Here is a 14507-nt window from a genome sequence, read left to right on the forward strand (position 1 = left end):
CTAGCATGTAGTTGATGTTTTAAGAAGTTTGTTGAATTAAATTCAGAAAATTGGAGTTTCAACTTGTCCTTATACAGTGTAAAATCCCTGTCCTTTATGACTGAAGATGTACTATCAGGGATGTGGCTGAAACACATGTGCCGTGGTCCCTTCCACTGAGTGCGAACAGAAAAACGCACATACAGGAGATGCCATGTGATGCCTCACTAGCGTCTTAGCTCTAGTGCACCTGTTGGTGGCATAATTACGGCTCCATGTATGTACCTTTGGCTCAGTTATTGGTCACAGGATGGCCTCTCTCTGACTGATATCGATGTAGCGTGCTGGAGTTGCAAGGCATCACAGAGATTCTGGTCCAAGGACCCTGAAAGGTCTACATACTTACTCAGAGTCGCACAGCTATTTCATGGCAAAGCTGGCAGCAGGGGATCTGGGACCCTGGTCATACCCTGTTCTTCTATTTCAACATGCTGCTATAGGAACTGCTATCTCCCCTCTATAAATCTGAACCCCAAGGCCAAGCTTTCCTCACCCTGATACAATCACCAGGGTGAGAAGATTAGCGATAAGGCAGCACTGAGCTCTGGGGTAGTCTGGGAACCTGGTTAGCACTGCTCAGCCTGCCCTTTGTAGGAAGGTGGAAACAGTCACCCTGGCTCAGCCCCAGTGGGGGGCCGGAGGGGGTATGAGGATGTGACACAGGGTCTCAAGGAATCATAGACATTCAAAACTCTAGTCACTCCATGCCCCTCTTAAACCAAGGACAAACCAAGCCAAAAGGGGCACTCGCTATATATTATATTTCTAGACTGAATATCTTCCACATATCCTGTGGACTCATAAATATTCCAGCCTTCCAAATAAAGAAAATAAGACAGAAAAGTTGGAGGGCACATAATGGGAGGAGTTCTGGACTTTATCGTTGTTCCAATTCTCATCATTTCATAGGGTGATCCCGTGTTCCAGTTTATGCCTGCTGTCCTGGGTAATTATTAGCAGCGCACACAATCAGTTTCACACGAATTAAATGGTCACTCTTTGTCACTTGAACTCTCTGAGCCTTGGTTCCCCATCTACAAAATAAAGGGTTTTGAGCATATATCTTTCAAGTTTTCTTTTCAATGTTTTGAAAATGCTTCAATTTTTTGAATGTGGGGCTGCAAGAGAAGCTTCACGGCTTCTTTTGTCTGGGCAGCTGAGAGCAAAGTCACTAATGGATTGGTGATTGCTCTGTTATTGACATTGAACTTTGGGCTTCAGGTTCACCATTGACAAACTGGGATTGATTAAAAATAATAAAATAAGCCAGCCCTTCTGAATAATATGTGGGAATTAATTAGCACTCACCTCCCAAATAAGCAGATCACGTTAATATTACTCATTAGAACTGTATTACAAATATTACAACTGCTGTTCAACCTATCAGTTCTCCTTTCTCTTCTCCACCAGTTTGTTTGTATTTAATACCTAGCTAAATGGAAGAGACAGGATTTGTTTTATGTGGTTCTCAATTGGGGCCATTAATTCACCGTCTCTTTTTATCCTCCCTCCCCCCCCCCATCCCATAGTGTTTCCCAACACCATTCTCATGATAAAGAAATGCTGTTGGGGAGAAGGTTGTGGCAAGGCCACCTCCTCAGTGTGGTCCTTGTTGTGGCTACCCCAACAGTCAGGCAGTCTCCTCTTTCCTCCTATTTCCACATAAACATTCCCTTTATACCGGCTGACTCTGAAATTCAAGTGTGTGTGTGTGTGTGTGTGTGCACGTTATTTTGTCACTTTGTTAAACTTAAAAAAATCCCTGATGTCTGCAATAGTATTTAGGAATTCTCCAGATCCCCCACAATGCCCGGCACATAGTAGGTGCTCAACACACACTCAAAAGAATGAATTAGTGACTAAACGAATAAATCTAGAAACTGAATCTGGAGTTCTGTATAAGAAATTTCCTATTTTTGAAATGCAATAATTTGCCCAAATTTCTTTCTCTTTTCACACTTCAGGAAACCTCAGTCACAGCCACATTGTAAAAGTATGGCTTTGTAAACCACTTTATTTTCACTGTTTTGATCTCATATGTGGGGGGGCTCTTAAAGTGCTATTTGCTTCACTTTATAGCTTGCACCTTGGAGAGGCTGGTTGATAAATGAGAGATGAATAATTCCTTATTGCTACTTATCTGCTAAATCTATAAACTAGTGTCAGCATTTACTCAGTTGGGTTTAAAGCTATGTCTGGTATACTTATTAACTTGCTTAAAATAAGCCATAAAAATGGGCTTGGTAGGCAGTTTTTTAAACTAATTTTTAAAAATCACATTGGTCATTTTCCACTAACTCATGAGATGACCTTTGGCAAATCACTTAACCTCCTTGGGCCTCACCTGCAGAAGGAAGATGGTGGGCGGGGGGTGCTAGATCAGCTCTAAGAGCTTTGCTGGTCTTAGAGCCCTTGATTCTATGATTTTCAAAAGAGGAAATTAAGGGATCCTGATAATACCTATTAGAGCAATTACAAATCAGTTCGTATAGACTATCTCATGAATTCTTGGCATATCCCTGGTGGGCGGGGAAGGCAGCACTTGGTAGTTAGAGCAGGGCATTCTGAGTTGTATTCTGTTACTTATTAGTGGTGTGACCTTTGGCAATGCAACACTTCTGAGTCTCAGTTTCCTCATCTATAAAACGGGCACACAAAGCATAAGAGACTGTTAAAAACTGAGAACAAATTGAGGGTTGATGGGGGGTGGGAGGGAGGGCAGGGTGGGTGATGGGTATTGAGGAGGGCACCTTTTGGGATGAGCACTGGGTGTTGTATGGAAACCAATTTGACAGTAAATTTCATATATTAAAAAATAAAAAAAATAAAAAAATAAAAAAATAAAAAATAAATAAAACTAAAAAAAAAATAAAATAAAAAATAAAACGGGCACAATACTCCAGTAATACACTGATTACTCCAAAGAGCAATAAAATGTGAAGATCAAATGTGACATACATGTGAAAGCACTTTGATAAATGTTATTCATTGGCCCCAATTTAGAGATGAGAGGACCATTCAAGGTACCGTTTAGTTAATCAGTTTGTAGCAGAGCCAAGGGAAGGATTGTTTGACCTCTCTTGTTCTATTTGGATTACATATTGAAATTTATTTAAAAATTATATAAATAGATTATATAATCTTTATACAAAGATTATATAAAGATTGAGTGTTCAAAAGAAACCTGTGCCTGATGAGAAATTTCTGGGAATGCTAAATGACATATTGATAAGAAAATCAGTTAATATCTTACTGGCCCACAAACCTAGGAACTCCCAGCTAATAGAAAATAAAGCATTTTCCGAAGCCTTTGAAAATATGCACCCTTTCCAGCTCTGGTTCTCCTTGCGTCTCAGACCCCTTGCTTTGGGGTTCACCCTGGCCATGTGAAAAGTACTTACCGTCTGCCCAAGGCTTTGGGTTTAATTCCCTAGAGAGATGTGTGCAGAGAAAGCAGTTGTTGCTGAGAATTTTTGTTGTAAAGAAGTCAGCAAAAGTGTCTGGAACACAGCCCTGTGAGAATTATTCTTCAAGACAGCACTCCCACCATGTCTGTACAGTGCAGGGGGCTAGCAAATGTGGCCTGACGATAAATATGTTGCTTGACTGGGTCCTGCTTACCTTGTAGTGGAGAAGGTCAGAGATGAACAGTCAACAAAACTGTAATTCTACAATGTAGTGGAGAAGGTCAGAGATGAACAGTCAACAAAACTGTAATTCTACAAAAACTAAAATTCTGTGGTTCTACCAAAATTCTATTCATATTTCCTACTGCCAAACAGTCAACCAACCAACCAACCAACCAAATAGACAAAGGCTGACCTCAAAGTTAAAAAAAAAAAGTATAGAGCACAGAGAAAGAGAATAAGAGTGGTATTGTAAGTCTATACTTCCTACGGTACTCAGACTACAAGTTTTCATTTGCTAAATGTTTATTTGCTAATTAACAATGATGAAACTGATCTTTAGTTTGATGTTACTTTTACCTTCTCATGACCAAATGTGTTACATTAAGTTAAAAATTTCAGTGCAAAGGTTTTTGAAGCTTCCTTAAGTTTTAACGTTTTTTTTTTTTTTTTTAAGATTTTATCTTGGGGTGCCTGGGTGGCTCAGTCGGTTAAGCAGCCGACTTCAGCTCAGGTCATGATTTCGCCATCCGTGAGTTCGAGCCCCGCGTCGGGCTCTGTGCTGACAGCTCAGAGCCTGGAGCCTGTTTCAGATTCTGTGTCTCCCTCTCTCTGACCCTCCCCCGTTCATGCTCTGTCTCTCTCTGTCTCAAAAATAAATAAACATTAAAAAAAATTTTAACGATTTTATCTTTAAGTAATCTCTGTATCCAATGTGGGGCTCAAACTTACAACTTGGAGTTCAAGCATCACATGCTCCAGCCACAGAGCCAGCCAGGCTCCTCAAGCCTCCTTAATTTTATGGTGGGATTTTGTTTCTTTTTGTTACCATTCTCTCCCTCACCCCATCTCACACCTGCTTATAAAGGGGGAGGAAGCAACCTTCATCTTTATAAACTGCTACTTATTTATGTACAAATTAAAATGATTTCAGTTTCAATAATGGCACCTGACATTCATTAATACTTGTCTTGTAATTCATTTGATCTTCAGTCCCATTCTTAGTGATTAACTTTTTTGCTTTCACAAAGGTCTTTTCTTTTGAACACCCTCTCCAACTTTTGGGCCACCACTAAATGTCTGTCTTCCCTCCCCTGTCCAAGCTCTCCTCCTCTTCTCCCTAGTCTGAATAATCAGCTTTTATTTGCAGCTGGACCAGCACCTGGCCTTACATTCCAGCACATCCTTTTGTCAGCAAAGGGAGTTTTGAGAAGAGGAAAAGTTACAAGAACTTAGACTTGTTTTCAATTTCAGAAACACTCAAGGTTACAAGTGAAATTCTGAGACAACTGTGAAAACATTTTCGAAAAGGACATGAGGGGACCTCTTTGTGGAAAACTCACTCCCACCAATTGTAAATGTATTTAGCCAGGAATCAAGAGTCCAGGGCTATTCTTGGAGTTTTAGGAAGTCTAAAGCTGAATTCTCTAAAATGGATAAGCTTTTATCAGAAGCACAATAGTCATGAAATCTTAGGAAGAAACAGATCTTGGATCTGGTCAATCTTCCCCACCCCTCTCAAAACATCTCATTTTCTAATTTCAAAGAGACAGGAACTCCTTGTAGTTCATTTGGAAAATACAGGAAAGTATATCAAGAAAAAGAAAATCTGTCCTAATCACACCGCCCAGAAAGAACCCCTGAGAACATTAGTGTTCTCCCTTCCCCAAACTCTCTCCAACAGTTTCACACTGAATAGAGTGCTTTTGCAATTTACTTTTTATTTTTTAAAAATATGAGACATTTCTAGGTCATTAAATATTTCAAGGAAACAATATGATGGCTACATACATTGCACTGTTTATGTACATAAATTCTTACTGTTCAGAGTTCATGTTATTTTCTACTTTTCACTGTTATAAATAGAAGTTTGATGTGTCCTTGTCAAATTGACATAAATTTTGGTAAGTAAAGCACCTTGTAAACCTCTGACTATTTCCTTGGGGTAAATTTCTATTACTGGAAAAAGTGAGTCAAAGAATATGAACACTAGTAGGGTTTTGCATCCATACTGCAACGTTGCTTTCTAGAATTTTTGCATCCAAAATTCCTACTACCACCAGCAGCACTCAATTTTGGGTAAGATAACTTAAAAATAGATCTGACAAAGTGTCAGGTAAATTTCCATCCCTTATTAGGGAAATTTAATTTCTGGAGCCACAGGTAAGAAACAAAACAAAATGCCAAATGAAACCAAGGGGAACATTGATGCCAAACTGAATGAATCACACTTTGGAGATTATTTCAGGGACTGGTGAGAGGTCCTGTCTGTCCTCTAAAGTTTGTAACCACTTCAAAATATAAGAAACTGAAGCACAAAAATGTTAAGAAAGTTTCCCAAAATAACATAGCCAGTAAGTAGTACAGATGGGATTCAAATCATATTATTATCACATTGGAGTCCAAACTCTTACCACTGACCAAATTTGAATGTAGTATCTCAGCAAATCTAAAGTCTCCAGAATGTTCTTTGTCATGAGTTCCACTGCCCAGAAGTTGCCTTTTGTAGCTTTTAAGGTTTTAACCAGTAAATGAGAATAATCTCAGATTATCTATGAAGGGAAGATTTATCTGTGAAGAAGGTGACACTCAACTATTAAGAAGCACATTCATACATCTTATTTCTAGGATATGCCAGAAATAGAAGAGAAATAACTTGCCTGAGGTCATCCAGTTTGTGGGGAGTTGCATTGGGACTAGAATCCAAGCTCTTGTGATTCTTTGGCTACTGCCTGTAGTGTTTCCTCTGCCAGCAAATATCCTCTGTGGGCAAATGAGGATTGACTAAGACCCATAGAGCCTTAAAGTTTCACGGGGGTTCCTGTCCAGCACCCGGGATCTCCCTTTCCAAGAGAAGTCTGAAGGGGAAGTGACACAGCTGGGTTGGTGGGGATATTGTGGGTCACAGCAGCATAAGGGACTTAGCACCCTGAGCTTAGGTATGGGCAAGCAGAGGTGGTCTTCTCCCAGGGAAAGACCTGCCAGTCCTATGAGCCACACTCAAGTGGAAAGCTTAGGCAGGAGCGATTGTCACTGCACCAGTAGAGGGTAGAGACTGTTGCTGGCCTTCTGGGGAGGGGATTCCTGCACTGAATGGAAGGCTGAACCAGATAACCTCTGGGCCCTTCTAGCTCCCGACGTCTCTGATTTGTATGTGTTGGAGTAAAGAAGTGAGCAGTCACGGGACTGGAATAGTTGATTTAGGGTCCCACCCCGGTCACCAGTGAAGTTCTCATCTTGGGCAAATAATTTAACCTGTCAGTACAAGGCACAATGCCCGGTGCAGAGAAAAGCTTTGTAAATGTTTGCTGAATGAATGACCGAAAGAATGGTGGATGGATTTAAGCCTCCCAAGTCCCAAGGAATATTGGTGATTATTGGATTCTTACAGTGCCCTTTGACTGGTGTAGAGTTTGAATGAGATAATGTAAAAATATTCTGAACTTCTTAAAAGGAAATGTGATCTGCCAAACCCAAAGGGATTCTAGTTCGTCCTTACACTGACAATGGGTAGAGTTATAATTTACCAGCATCAGTAAGCGTATTATTCAGTGGTCAGTTTTGAGTCCACACAAAACTCTCTATTTCATTAATCCCTCCTGTCGCCGATGGGTTAGCTCAAAGCCTCCCAGAACCGGGTGGGGCAGCCAGACCGCATCCCTCCCTCCACCCCCGCCCCGGATAAATGCTGAGGTCTAATGGATTGTTCATGCTGCTGTCCAGATTAGATAGCAAGCCCCTCCGTTATCGTGGCTGGAGCAAACCCGGGCGGCCACTCTGGTGAGAGCTTTCTAAGGCAGCCCCGAGAAGCCTGGGGAATCTAGAAGGCAAGGGAGAGCAGAGAGCTGCTAACAAATCCTGGGGCCCCAAGGCTGTTTCCACATAGCGCCTCTTCTCAGAACTTGCTCTGGACCCTAAATTCTTCACTCCCTCCCCCTATAGCATTTAAGTAACTACTGAAGTGGCCGATAGTTACTATTTGCTGAATTCTAGGGAGCAGTTCTAAGACAGTAACTCATAGATTCTTCTTGTCAACTTCTGAGAAGCTGGAAACACTTTGACGATAACACCCTCCCTCCCCTTAATACCAGAGAGATGCTTTTGCACAGCGACTGCTGCATGAGACCAGGAAGGCTGTACCTTTCCTAATTTTTGTTGTCCTTGCATCATTGCAGAGGAAACATAGCTGACTTTCTCACCTCCCTTCCTAATTCTCCATGGTCAAGTTTTTACCTGTTAATGATCCTGTTTGTTAAGGAAAAGTTTCTTTAGAGTTTTCTTTAAGTTCCTTAAATAAACCTTAAGGATTTTTTCCCCTACAAGTGATTTTTTTTTTGTCTCCAGTCATTATCTAAAACCAAAAAAGGATCTACTATTTATCAACATTATTATAAAAAAGTAAGAATTTCATGTATGCTCTAACAACAAATTCTACATAAAACAATGATAAATGCTCAAAATCATTATTTATCTACAAGGAGAGGCTAATTGTTCTATCATTATTATGATAGAAGTACTGTGATATAACAGAAAGCAAATAAAGTCTTAGTTGGTGAACAAGGAAAAGTTATCTATTTATACCATATCAATTTCCTGTTAAATCTTGCAGTTAGTGAAAAGCCATAATAAATGGTGTGGCAGGACAAATCATCTGGCTCAGTAGGAAATGTTTCTACAACATTAAAAAAAAAAAAACAACAAAAAACCCTGCATCATGTTTTGTAGTGAATCAATCTTGGTAGAGTTCCACTTAGCCACTGGAAAATGACTTTATAGTATGCTATTTATTTAGAGGTGGAAATTCAAGAAATTTCGTAAGGACAAACGGCACAGCTACTGTGTAGATTAATATCCAGACATTAAAATAATTCGCCAACAGAAGGCTTCTGATTCACCCAAGGAGACATCTTTATCCAGTAAGTTCTGCATGCAAGTGGTACACCCAAATTAATAAAAACGAATTTTTCACGAGGGGGAAGGGTCTATGGTTGGGATGAGAAAAGATCAAGCCAGACACAGGGAAATTTTAAATGTGGGACGTGTGTCTGGAAGCATCCTGCGGTTACTAAGATCAGCCTGGTCTGCAGCCGCCAAGGACCGGGCAAATAGAAAGACACGCAGTTAAAAAAGAAGAGCACGTTTTATAGATAAAGAACAAAGTAAGGGGGAAAGATTTTGATTAAGCAAGAAAAGGAAACTCAGGAATTGAACTAGAGGGAGGGGAACGAGAATCAGAGAGGGAGGTGGGGATGGGTGGGGATGAACGAAGGAAAGGAGAAAACAGGCAAAGCTAAGACAATACTAAACGAATAAAGAAAATCCCTAAGACCGGTGGGTAGGGTGGATGAGGGAGAAACGACACATCACGGCATCTAAGAAAAAGCAGCAGCCATTCCAAACTCCGCTCTGCCAAACACCGACCCGGTAAAAGCCGCGCCCGGCGCCTGGACACCGGCCCCCTGGGGCGGGCATCTGTGCGCAGGATTGCCACTACTGACCCTGGGTTTAGCGAAATGTGATTTGGGAAAGGTCTGCCAGGAGTCTTTTCTAGGCTCAGAAAGAGGGGCGCTGAGGAACTGTCGAGTTTGCGGCCAAGAAATGATAAAAAGGCAGTGCCCTTCCCCAGAACTTCAGCTTGCCCAGGCCTGGGAATCCGGTGGCCTCTCCACAAGTCCCAGGTCCCGAAGCTTCGAGAAATCTCTGCTTCCGGCCTCCGCGCCGGCAGGAACTGTGCATGAAATATTAAGGCTCTTTGAACGCGGCTGAAGGAGACTCTGAACTCTGCGTCCGTAGCCACCAAGCCCGCGAGCCAGATCCGGGTGCCATCCAAGTCCCTTAGGAACCCTCCAAACCCGGCCAAGGAAAGGATTGAACCAGTGCTTTGCGGACTGGAGTCGGGTTCGCTGCGCCCTCAACTAGGATGGGAAGGAGGTGTCTATCTGCAGGGGGATGTTGAAATGCGGAACAGCCTAACTGGGGGTGGGTGTGTGCATGTAAAAATACACGTTTTGATGAAACTTCTACTGTAATTCTTGGCCTGTTTAGGGACCTTACGTGGGAGTTAGAGACTGGAACGACAGCGGAAGGACGCGGCTTCGCTCCCCTAGTCGCTGCCCAGACCGTGAGGGCAGCGGCGTTGGGGCGAGCGGGTCCAGGGTCGCGCCAGCCCCTGCCCTTGGAACGGCGCGCGCAGGCGGATCTCCTCGGCTCCCGGGTCCATCTGTGCGTTGAGCATTCCCGGGGTCTGAGCTCCCCAAGCTCAGATCTGGGAGAGGGCGATCCGGGACGCGTTCTGAGCAGCACCAGGCCCCGGCACGAGGTCACACGACTGACCGCGACCTGGACTCTGCTGTCTGCGGCCTGGGCTTTCTCGCCCATTACCCCCGCTCGGGAGGCTGGGGGCCGCCGGAGCGACACCCGTGTGAGGTTATCTGGCCTATGTGGCGCCCTAATGGTTGAATGCGTCCAAACCAACCTAACCTCAGCCTCGCCAGGAATAGAAACGATAAGAGGAGGTTCCGCTGCAAAGTGGCCAAGAACTCAAGCGGTCTAGTTGTTTCTTTGCAAAGATCCGCTGGTCTAGAAGGTGTGGTCGCGCGCTCGGGGTTTCCTCCCGGCCTCCTGTTGCTGGAGGAGCCGTCTCCACCACCACCGATTCGTTTTCCCACCTGGCCACTCGGACTGTGCACGAGCGGCTCTCCCAGAGGGACCAGGGACTCGGGACGTTAACCCACCCTACGGGAGAGCAGTGTCCCTTCGGGTTTCCATTGCCCGGGTTTCCGCGAGGGCTGCGTGCTTCTCACAGGGCTTGCTCCCGGGAAGATCGCTCCTGATGAGGAGTTGTTTGGCAAAGGGTTCGAGCCCCTTTGCGGTGCACCCAGGCGATGTAACTTTGGGCAGAGTAACTGCTCCCAACCTTTCTTCCCGTCATGTAAGGTGTGGGAGAAACAACACCTCGATGTGAAGTGAATTTGTAAACTTTTAAGCTCCACCCAAAAGGGATTAATATTGATCACTAATTAATACGGTCTTCTTCCTCCCCCCCCACCCCCTTTAGGGGCATTTCTTTGCCTCTTTGAGGGGTCCCTGAGGCTTTATTGAGTGTTCCCATTATTTGGGAATCTCCATCGCCCCTTCCTCCCTTAAATAAAAAAAAATTACTTTTCGTTTCCTTCACCAAACTCTCCACGGGGTTAGGACTGTTCGCCCCAGACTCGTCCCACTAAGGCCTCCCCGGGGACACTTTTAAGGTCGTCGCTATTCTCGTTGGGCCGCGCCACGGGGACCCCACCCAGTCCGCCTGGCCGGCTCCCTTTCCCCGGCTGCGCGCCCGCACTGAGACCCAGGGTTCCGGCCCCGCGCGCTCGTCACTGGCGCCCAGATTTGGAACTCAGCCGTCCTCGGTTCCTTTTCATTTTTCCGGCAACCTTAAGCCTGCTCCCTTTTCTCTCCTGTCCCTTCCTACCCTCCGCCAGAGCCTGACGCCACTTGGTTTATTGACCTTAGATCTGCTACGCGGCTTTATCAGGCCCCGCGGAGCGTCCCGCGGGGCACGTTTCCCCCCCCCCCTCGCCCCCCAGTGGCGCGGTGGGAGCCCTTTTTAAGCTTCTCTAGAAACCTCTCATTGGGGCCCCATCCCGACTCCGCTCCCAGAACCTACAGAAACATCGCCCCAATTCCCGTGATCATGGAGAGAACCGAGGCAGGGCCTTCAGGGCCACGAATATTTGCCTGTGTCGCCCCTTTATCTAGATAAGGTAGGTGAAAGTGCCCGCCTCCCCCCTCGCAATTATTCGGATAATTGTCTCGAATCTCCACTTGGTGCTGTGTTTAGACAGTTGGAGATTGATTGATTGATTGATTGAATTTATTCAGTGTCTGCGCTGCCCCAGCCCTCAACGCCGTCTTCTCTACTGTCCCCAGCCTTAACACATCTCTGGACTTACACATGCAAACTGTAACTTTACGTCCTATAAATCACTTGGCAAATATAACTAGGCATTAGAAAGTCATTTGAAATGGATATTTTATTGGGCTTGAGAAATAGAGCAGGGATAAAGAGCAACTTATTCCCATTTCCTCAATACCAACCTCACAAAACTGTCTAAACGTCCCACCCCCGCCCCTTGAACTCGTCAATGAAAAATCACTTTCACAAATTCTTTAGAAGAAAGAGGAAATGTCTACATCACTAAAAATGAACTCCAATGTATTCTGTAAAAAAAAAACAAAACAAAAAAACAAAAAAACAACTTCATAAATTGGGACTTTCAGATATCTTTTTACTCTAGGCCCATTTATCCAAATAAGACTAACAGAGACAAAACACTTAATCACTACTACTAATAAAAGAGCCAAGCCAGTTTTGTGATGATAGGTTGTGGGATTCTAGCAGACTTTCACAGTCATGCTTCCCCTCATTTCAGATATTGGCACTTCCTTAATCCTGCCCAGCTAAAAGCCTTCCAGTTTCCCTCCATCTTGGTGAATCCGCAGGAGAGTGAGTGTGTGGGGACTCGGGGAAATGAGGAGGGCCAAGGCAAGCTGGAGCTGGGCAGGGGGAAAATAAAGTTTGAGACAGCTTTTGAATTTATCCTTGAGGAAGCCAGCAAGGCTTTGGGAGAGGGAAGCATACACCAAGGAACAATTTTCCATTCTCTGTTTTGCAGAACTGATATTTGTAGTAAGTGCACAGACACCAAGAGACTGCACTAAATCCTACCCGATTCCAAAAAAGGGCTCACCCAGTCCTCCCTAAGGCTGCAAGGTTAAAATATGCCCTTGTCTGTTTTCAACCTTTGGGCAAGGGGAGGAACTCAGACAAACCGGCTGCCTTCAAACTCTCCCAGAGCCTTAGCTGTTAAGTAATGCTTCACTCTGGACTCAGGATCTTCTCACTTTCCACCTGTGTTTTCTCAAAGCTGCCCCTCTTTCTTCACCTGTGTCTCTCCTTTTGGACTCGGCTCTTTTCTCAGCTACAAATAAGATTCAAAGCTCATTTGCCCAAACTCAGGATTTATAGAAAGGGGAGGTCATTTTATCTTGTATGCAAAAGCATATGCAACCAAGCTCTTCAAAGCACACAGTGGGCTTGGGGAAGAAAACCACAATCATTACAGTGCACCTGCAAAACCCACCTCCACTCCTCCTTCCCATCACATGTCTGGCTCCAGAATAAATGAAAAATTAAACCCTACACCTAGCCTGGCTGACCCTTGGCCTGTAAATAGGCAAAGAAAAGTATCAGATCCCGAGGGCCCTGAGGCCTATTCGCTAATTCACTAATGAAGCCATAGGAAACACGGCTGAGACTTTCTGGCCTGAGAGCCTACCCGGCTGGTCTGACAGGGGTCAGGAAGGGTTTTCCTGAGCTTTCTCAAGGGGTTCTCAGACTGAGCATCAGCAGCGTGGACCCAGGGGAAAGGCATGGATCTGTGTTGGAGCGAGCAAAGACAAGCGGGCCCAGGGGCACCTGGTCAGATCCGTTGGCATTTTTGTGTGGTATGTATTTATTTACTTTTTACTGAGAGACTGACCATCCCCACCAATTTCTGATTGTTGGAGTAGGAGGCTGAACCCGGAAATAGAGACACTACACGCTACCAAGTTGGGAGAAAGGGAAACAGAGAGAAAATGTAGCACAGGGAAGAAGTGGGAAAGGAAGCCTTGTATCTGCGGTTTGGTCTGTCAAGAATCTCATCCTTTCTTCCTGTCCTCAAAGGTCTGAGAGCCTCTTGCCCATCCTCACTGGCAGGTCTTCTCCCTGCCCCTATCCCCGCACCTCCCCTCTGCCCACAGCCTGAGAGAGCTCACTCGGCCTTCTCTTCCTTCCGCCCTGCTGCTCCTGGCCTTCCTGGCCTCCCAGCTCCCTGCCTCTCTCTCTTCCCGGGTGGAGGGTCCCCAGGAAGGCCAGGAAAGGACTCACCCTCGGTGGGAGCGGTGTCCCTGCAGCTCCTTGAGGCTGGTGTGAGGCAGTCTCTCAGGAACGGTTGGTCTCCGTCCCTCCCTCAGTCTCAGGGATTCCAGGCTGTTCTCAGCGGGGTGGGAGGGAGGCGTTGTGAGCCGAGTCTCCCAGCTCCCTCAGAGCTCCCAGCTTTCCCCTCAGAATTAGATAACAGGAAAAATAGATAAGAGAAGTGGTTCATTAATTCAGCAAGCCTTTTTTTTTTTTTTTTTCGGTATGTGTACAAGTGGAAGGAAACCCTGTTAGGGAATGAAGCCCTAGTTGGACGTTTTTTTAATAAGTCAGTGTTCACAAGGTTCCAGAGATGCTTCCGGAAGGTCACTCAGAAGCACTGAGACCTACAGGAAACAAACTTAAGGAGTCACCATTTGTGGGGGAAAAATGCTGACTTCACAGCATGCGACTTCTTCACCCCAAGTCTCTCTCAGAGGCTAGTCCAGCCTTTGGTGGTGCTTGCCTAGGTGACATCGTCCTCTGAGGGCAGAAATAACAATAACAGCAGCACTGCTCTTCCAGTAGGCAATAAAAAATAACACTTGTTCATGTAGTATTTCCTGGGCTCCTCACAACAGGAGCAGCAGGCAGCTTCTAAAACAGTATGAGATCCTTGAGCTTGGAGAGGTTAGAAATGTGCCGGTGGCCCAGTCACACAGCCTGGAAAAGGATAGAGCCCATGTTGGATTCTAGATGAATTGCTCTCTAATGTAGCAGTAAAGAAATCAGTGAATTCTTAGGATTGGAAGATACCTCAGAATTCCAATCTCTTACCCAAAGCAGGAATCCCCATGAGGTGATTAGCTGTACTCTGTTTGAATACTCCTGCTATGGGGAGCTCATCACTCTACAGTGCATGGAGGTACAGCTCTACTGGCCACCAT

General features: G+C 44.9%; 1 protein-coding gene across 1 annotated transcript in view; it reads right to left on the reverse strand.

The window, feature by feature from the left end:
• Positions 1 to 14305, reverse strand: part of GATA4 (GATA binding protein 4) — an 80799-nt gene extending 66494 nt beyond the window's left edge. The window contains exon 1 of the mRNA XM_049631374.1: positions 13591 to 14305. The gene's annotated coding sequence lies outside the window, so the exon portion shown is untranslated. The remainder of the gene's footprint in view (positions 1 to 13590) is intronic.
• Positions 14306 to 14507: the final 202 nt, after the last annotated feature.

The sequence above is a fragment of the Panthera uncia genome, chromosome B1 (genome assembly GCF_023721935.1).
Source record: "Panthera uncia isolate 11264 chromosome B1, Puncia_PCG_1.0, whole genome shotgun sequence".
NCBI classification, from domain to species: domain Eukaryota; kingdom Metazoa; phylum Chordata; class Mammalia; order Carnivora; family Felidae; genus Panthera; species Panthera uncia.